Source organism: Lactuca virosa, chromosome 7 (assembly GCF_052849685.1).
Source record: "Lactuca virosa cultivar CGN04683 chromosome 7, Lactuca_virosa_CGN04683_v6, whole genome shotgun sequence".
In the NCBI taxonomy this organism is placed as follows: Eukaryota; Viridiplantae; Streptophyta; class Magnoliopsida; order Asterales; family Asteraceae; genus Lactuca; species Lactuca virosa.
Genome location: NC_136432.1, coordinates 56,918,511 through 56,927,012, shown reverse-complemented (window position 1 = coordinate 56,927,012; position 8,502 = coordinate 56,918,511).

The window sequence follows — 8,502 nt, the reverse complement described above, 5'->3', positions numbered from 1 at the left end:
TCATGGTTCGAGTACCATGCTAAGTGACAGATTGCTTGGTGATGCTGTGGTTCGAGTACCATGCTTTGTAGCGGACTGAGAAGAGAGAACATGGTTCGAGTACCATGATCCGTAGCAGATTAAGAGGAGATAACATGGATCGAGGACCATGGTTTATAGTAGATCGAGAGGTGGCCACATGGTTCGAGTACCATGACCCATGGCGGTTATTGTTACTGGTTCTACCAGTTATTCTGTTGTGATTGGTTAGACCGAGATCGGATGCGATAGAGTATGAGGTCAGAAGGCCATGTAGAACAAGTTCCAACGAAGCATCCCTTGTGAGGGAAGTCGAGATGATTCTAAGGTATTTTTGGTGAGATGTCAGATGGAGTCGCAAGACTCAAGGATAAGTAGAGATGGCGTTTATGGGGGATTGCGGCCTAAGTTGAGCAATCAGCCGATAGTGGAGATGTCACCTTCTGTGACCTGAGTGGTGTTATTTCCGACTCCTGTGGGAAACATAAGAGGTCTTGAGATTTCGGTTTCTGAGCTTGGGGGTAAAACCTTGCGGGCTAGCATTGATGGCGACCTTCCATCAGAGTATTTAGGCAGTATGTCTGCCGAGAGGTAATGATAGAGCATGAGCAGGTTGTCAGTGGGGACTGAGATGGTTAAGGACAAGGATACACCCTATTTGAGCATAGTAGGGAATGTATTAGCTGCAGTGGCGGATGGTCAAGAAGAGGATATTAGGGCGGTGGCTCTTATTGTCTATGATGAGTATCGATTGTGGTAATGAGGTCTCCGCTCTTATTACAATCCACATGATGGAACGTTGGTTGAGGGGTCGAGGATGAGGAGTATGATAGTTCATTATTTTCGGATTAAGAGTCAGAGTTACTAATGGACAGTTGAGATGTCCGGTAATGGGATGGTATGAGATCCTGTATGATTAGAGGCAAACATGATGAGAAGTTTATGAGGATTTCATCTGAGATTCGGGGTATTTGGAGTTGCGGGGTCTCTATCGGGGAGGCCACCGAGCATTGCGTAGTACCTTCTGAGAGTAAGTGTGATGTTCCTGGTGGAAACAGTCTGTGGAATAGATTGTTAGTGCGCCAATTGGTGATGGTTCGAACCCCGAGTGGGGGAGAACCGGGTATTTTATTGAGAGGATCAGAGATTTGTTCAAGAGCGGTTAGAGAGCTGGATAGAGACATGCACTATGGATTCATGAGACCAGGGTTATTGGTGGCCGAGGTGAGTTGCAGAGGGAGTTAATGCATGTTGTACGCGTTCAAGAAAGGATGAGTGTCTGCACGGAAGGTGGCCGTTGGTCAGAGGCCTTGTGGTAGATAAGAATTTTTCGAGGTAGTTGGTTCGTAAGGATACTTTGGCAGTTGGGAAATTTTGGTTCGATGAATGGATTATTCTATGCTCTTTGGGAAGGGTAAGACATGATCGGGCAGCCAATTTCCGGGTCGGCATGCGTAATATCGCTTGGTTTTGAGCAATAGAGGAAAGAGTTTCAGAGGGTCATCTTCGTGTTCTGAGTCGTTGGCGATTTCTCCGTGTTTCAAATTGGGAGATGGAGTATTCCGGGGTTACAAGTGACACGAGAGAAAGATCGGTTGCGAGATTCCGAGGAAGCAATGCAGTATCTGAGCATGATGCCATGAGTATGAGATCAGCGATAGAGTCAAGACACTACGAGGCGCCGTGATGATGTACCGGGGTATCCGAGTTTAATGTCCTAAATCTCGGATTATTTTGAGTTTTGAGTTTTAGATGGCACGTGGTGTATCAAGTATCTACGGTTCCAGTGGGAGCCCTTCGACCAACTGACATCAAGCGTGAATATTCGATAATGTGGATTACAGCAGGGAAAGGTGTTTTGTTATGGCGTGTCGTCAGAAATAGCAATGCATAATTTGGGTAAGTGTGTACACCTATCTATGGTTGGTCCGCAGGGCATGAGTTAACGATCGCACTGTGGCGTCGACCTGAGGATGAGATTGCGAAGTGGTAAGAGCAAGTGCAAAGGGGTGTGGTGATGCTACGGGGAGCCGTAGTACTCACTATTCAGTGAGAGGTTGTGGTGATGCTACGGGGAGCCGTAGTACTCACTATTCAGTGAGAGGTTGTGGTGATGCTACGGGGAGCCGTAGTAATCACTATTCAGTGATAGGTTGTGGTGATGCTACAGGGAGCCGTAGTACTCACTATTTAGTGAGAGGTTGTGGTGATGCTACGGGGATCCGTAGTACTCACTATTCAGTGAGAGGTTGTGGTGATGCTACGGGGAGCCGTTGTACTCACTATTCAGTGAGAGGTTGTGGTGATGCTACGGGGAGCCGTAGTACTCACTATTCAGTAAGAGGGTGTTGTGATGCTGCGGGGAGCCGTAGTACTCACTATTCAGTGAGAGGTCGTTGTGATACTGCGGGGAGCCGTAGTACCCACTAGTCAGCGAGAGAATGATGTGATGAAGTACTCTCTGATCAGAGCATGACGCAGAAGAGTTTTAGGCTTGGGTAGCCCTAATATTTGAGTTTGTGGGAGCCTGGTGGTCGAACCAGGGGCGAGACTGGGGTCTCCATATTTGTCGGGAGTCGTTATATTATGAATTGAGTAGTGGTTGTCGCGACCAAATGGAAGTGGATCAGTGAGGAACGCATGGGTTGCGGGTCATGAGTCATGAGTTGAGTGGTTCGTTGGGACGAGTGGTTCCAACTCTGGGTCAGATCAAACTCTCGAGTTTGAGTTTGGCTCTGGTAGCGCGTCGGGTAGGCGAGACGAGATTCCAGATTCAAAGATGAGTTCCATGTTGAAGGTAATTGATTGTCATCTGGTGTCTTAGACCTAAGTAGGTCAATTTGTTGGTTTGGGAAAACCGCGAAACGCATGGAACTAATGAGTAGTTGACGATAGACGTCGAGGGTGAGACGAATTCCGTATTCGCTTGAGGTAAAGCGAACTTCGTGACTTGTGTGTCACACTGGGCCGAGATAGTTGTATTGATAAGGAAGTCAGTGAGACGTTTTGGTACATGCAATGGGTAACCTTTGGAGGTTCAACTGCTGGGTCGGGAGATGACCTGGTACTTAATCTTGAAAGGGATATTAAGAAGGGAGCTGAGTTTTATGTTTGTCAGATGTTGGAGGACGCTTCTGAACAAGCATGATCACCTTTCGTGCCTGAGGTCAGGGTGTTGAGGGTTCGTTGTTCAGAAGGGTGGTGATTGTAGTACAGTGGATGGGTCCCCGGTGTGATGTGATCCTTTCATTCCTTAGTATATGATATGGATAGTTTATCATGTCTGGGACGAGTGATCGGTAGCCAGTTTTGGGCATGGACTTGCTTTTATCGGTCCCCACTAGAGAAGCAAGTGGGCAGTGAGTTATCGGGGTTTGTTATTCGAGGAGCGAATAACGTGGTGATATCTTGAGAAGGCGGTCTGGCTGTGTGTCAGGCTACTAGAGTTTCCAGATTCTTGAGAGTCAGAAGGGGTAGCGTAGTGGCATATGGGTCTATCCTTTTCCAGGGAGGAGTTCCCATTTGGATGCAGGTGTCCAGAGAGAAAGATAGTTGTGTAGTATGATATCCTTTCGATGGTGTTGTTCGGTTATTGAATTAGATCTATATGTTGTTGAGGAGCGATTTCGAGGGCGAAATCTAATTCAAGTGGGGGAGAATTGTAACATCTGGATTTTTAGGGATAATATTGTGTATGTTAATCTTGAGATTGAAGGAGAGACTCGACGAGTTGAGGGTCCAACTCGCCGAGTCGAGCCGAGTTGCTTGCATGGATTTAATGAATCGACTCGACGAGTCAGTATGCCGACTCGCCGAGTTAGTGATGTGCGTGGAAACCCTAAATTCCCGGGTTTGTGACCTATTTAAAGGGCATTAAGCCCTCATTTCCACCACCATTTGTCATTTGAGAGCCTGAGAGAAACCCTAAACCCGTTCCATCCATTGTGAAGAGAATGAGTGGTTAATTTGGTGCATTCTTGTGCACTTCTTCGAAGGAGATAGAAGAGCTACGTGATTTGGATCAAAGGAGGGTTGTGGATCTGTGGTTTTGAGTGCATTAGCAGTTGGGTGGAGGTACAAAGTTGTCATCTTGTTCATTTCTTTTGCTAAATCTCATCTTAAGAGTTTTAGCGCTTTTTCCCCACTCTTTTGTACCTTTGAGTTAAATGAGCATGGTTTGAGGTTGGAAACCTCAGATCTAGACTATAGGAGACTTTGTGAGTCTAAAGACCCAAACTTTATTGAGGAGGAGGCAAGATTTTGTGCATCTAAACCTTGCTAGAGTCTTGATTTGGCATTTTAAGCCAAAGTGCCATGCATGAACGGAAAGCTGCAAGCCTTACGTGACTTTTGAGCTTAGGGAGGTTAGATCTAAGGATTGGGACCATAGATTTGACTTAAAATGTCTGGAAGAGGAAGTGGACTGAATAGACTCACCGAGTCAATGAGTTGACTCGACGAGTCGGTTAGGGTTTGTCCCGATGAGCTGGACCGTGCAATAGCTCGGCGAGTTAGGGGTTAACTCGATGAGCTAGACCTTCACGAGACTTATGAGGAACAAGTGGACTCGACGAGTCGCATTAGTGCACTCGGCGAGTCGGGTCAAACATGGACTGTTGACTCGAGTTTGACTTCCGTTGACTTTAGGGTTTGGTCAACATGAGTAATGGAGACCATGGAGGGGTAAAATGGTCTTTTACCCAATTCAAGAGTTAGAGAGAAAAAGAATAACCTTTGGTTTATTTAGAGTCGAGAATTGAGTAATTATTGAGATAACTACCCTATGTGTTAGGCAATGGGTAGTTCGAGATTCGAGTGCGAGGATGCTTGCTTGCTGTCGAGGTGAGTCTTCTCACTATACTTTACCTAGAGTGGTAACTATGTGTGACCAGAGGGTCGTATGTGCTTGCTTGAGTTATGCATTTTTGTGTGATATAAGTGTTGTATGTTATTTTATGTGATACATAGACCGGACCGGAGGGTCCAACGTATTATGAGACCGGAGGGTTCTCAACCAGACCGGACCGGAGGGTCCAACAAGCCATGGGACTGGAGGATCCCAACCAGACCGGACCAGAGGGTCCAACGAGCCGTGGGACTGGAGGGTCCTACTGAGACACATTGACCATAGGGTCTTACAGAGCTAGCCTCGAGTGGCTAGTTATTGTGCGTGGTATTTTGGGGAACTCACTAAGCTTCGTGCATACCGTGTTGTGTGTTATGTGCTTCAGGTTCTCTTAGGATCACGGGAAGGCACCGACTTGATTGTACACACCAGTGAAAGAGTTACGTTCCGAGGATCCTGGATTTGAATTAAACAATTACGGAGTTGTGATTTGTAAATTAAATAAATGAGATTTTCATGAAATGTGTCATGAGATTTATGTGATTTTTAAATGAAATATTTGTTTGAAAATTTACGGTGTTACATGTATAAGGACTTCAACACAACTTGATAAGTGTTTCGCAGCTTGTTGTGGGCATTGGTAATCAGGCTGTCTTTGATGAAGAAGGAAGTGTGATTTCGAACAAAGAAACCGAAGAGGTTTTACTCAAATCAAAGAGGAAAGATGATATGTTTATCCTTGACATCAAAACCAATTGTTGGTGTTCCTTCAATCTATTTACTTTTGAAAGCGTCCTCTAGTATGAGTTGGCTATGGCATCGAAGACTTTCTCACGTGAATTTCAAGAAATTTGAAAAAATTAGTAACAAATGATCTTCTTCGTGGTTTACCTATATGAAAGTTTGATAATGATTCTTTATGTGCAACTTGCAAACAAGGGAAGCAACATAGACAAGGTTATATGATCGTTATAGATTCAAAGATCATTGAACCTTTAGAACTTCTTCACATTGATCTGTGTGGACCTTCGACTGTTGAGACTCTCAACAAGAAGAGGTACATATGGGTCATTGTAGATGATTTTTCAAGGTTTACTTGGGTGTACTTTCTTTGATTGAAGTCTGAAACAACTCAAGTAATGATCGATTTCATCAAGCATATCGAACTGATTTTGAAAAAGAAGGTTCGTAAGATCAAGAGTGATAATGGCTCAGAATTCAAGAACAATATTCTTGATTCATTTTTAGCTGATTGTGGTATTTCACATAATTTTTCCTCACCTTATACACCTCAATAAAATGGTGTTGTTGAAAGGAGTAATAGATATGTTTGCAAAGTGGCAAGGACCATGATTACATATGCGAATCTTCCATAATATCTTTGGGCTGAGGAAGTTTCGACGACTTCCTTTACTCAAAAAAGATCTTTTATTCATCGTCGTTTTAACATCACCCCATATGAAAATAATTAGCAATGAGAAACAAAATGTCGAAATTTTCCATGTTTTTGGTTGCAGGTGCTTTATCTTGAATCTTAAGAATAATCTTTTGAAATTTCAGTCAAAAGTTGATGAAGGGATATTCTTGGGATATTCGCACAATTCTGTTGCATATAGGGTGTTGACCAAGCGAACAAGAAAAATTGAAGAACTTTCAATCTTATCTTTAATGATCACTATGTCAAAAGGATTGAAAAGTGTTTTAAACAAAAGCCAATCATGAATGAAACGAATGATGAATCTCATATTTTGAATTCTTTGGATTTTGATTATGATTTAGTTTTTGGTGTTCCCGATAGGGCAATCGATGCAGAAAGACATGCAAATGATAATCAGATTCCTGAAGTATCAAAGCATTCTGATGATTCGACACTTACTCAGGATGTTGTTGATTTAAATTCATCCATGAATTACCCTTTGTATAACGAAAGTCAGCCAGTCTTACCCAATCGTTCGACAAATAATGATGAGGGGGAACATACTTTCGAGGGGAAGTAAAATCAAACGATTGTAGCGATGGGTTTTCAGCATTCTAACACTCCTAAGGTGTACATGCAACCCTATAAACCTTGGATCTATGTTTTACTAAGATACATGCAAATTTGTTTTTCCAAGATTCTTAACCTAACTAGCATGGCATGGGGTACTTTGAAACATAATAAGCTAGTAGAGTTACATACCTTTTAGCAGTGGTTGATTGCTTGGAGTTTGAGAGCCTAGCACCAATAACGTGGATGCCTCAAATGGAAGTCACAAATCACCACAAACCTTGGAAACTTGAGAGAATAGTAGAACACTTCTAGAAATCAGCTACCCTTAGTTCTCACACAAAACTAGTGAAATTTCAAGTGCCAAGGACTCCTTTATATAGTGTGGTGGATTAGGGTTACATCCATGTAAACCCTAATACCCATGGCCTTTCATTTCCATGAGATCCATGGGTTAAAGCTCCATGGACTTACCATGCAAGCCTAGCCCATTCTAAATAAGCATTAGCCCACACTATATAAATACAAGAGTCCATATTTAATTAGTCACACTTTTGATCACCAAATTAATTCTAAATTAATTTTAGATCAATACTAATCAAATAATATGATTTCAAATTAATATATTAGAACTTATAATATATTAATAAATCATAACTTATACTATTCTCAAAAGATTATCCATATAAATTGTTCGGGTGAAGTGCAACGCAAATGGACCATGTCGGGTTGGGTCAAGTACATCTCAAATATAGTTATGGACTTAGACACCTTATCCAACAGTCTCCCACTTGGATAAGTCTAATAAATATAGTTGCAATTATGACTTCAGGAACCGACCGGAAATCGTAGCTCTTAAAACTCTGTTGAACTATGAAGCACCATTTTAGATAAGTGATCATAAAATCCTCTGTTCTAGATATCAGTCGGACAAATACATGGAACAATGTCTTACTTATTGTCCAGCAGTTTGTTTCCTGGTTTTCGATTTGTTTGACATAGAACTTAATCAAACACATTAATTTAGTTCTGACCGGGCCCGGTACATAGGTCAAAACAAGATCATCGAGGGGCCCATATATCGCTTCTAATCCAATAAGGAACAGATAAACTTCGACTCATATGCTTGTTCTACTACTTGTTGAATCATACACAAAGGCATGTTTTATAACATCGAGTTACCAATGCGTTTTCGTACAATCAATGTATAACCAACTCATAGTCGACAACTCATATCTCTAGGTTTGAAGATTTATATGATATTACCGTCTCACGATCACTCGAGATTAATTCCATGAAGTGATACAAGTGAGCGTGGGTTGAATCCAATACTCAGAACTTATGAGCACTCATGAGTGTTGCAGCAACTCTTGCTATGTCCAACATCTTAGACATCTACAAGCCAACTCATGACAATCTTGAATCATATATACTTCCAACATATGACCGACTGTGGAGAGTTTGAATAATATGATATAGCATAACATAATTATTCTGGAAGTCAAAACATGCAAAATGAAATGATAGTAAACAATTGACAAAAGATAGCAACACTTTACTCATAAAAAAACAACAACTTTTATTCATCATCAAATGTCAATTACACTTTACAAATTTCAAAAACTATCTAACTACTAAAACTAATATCATC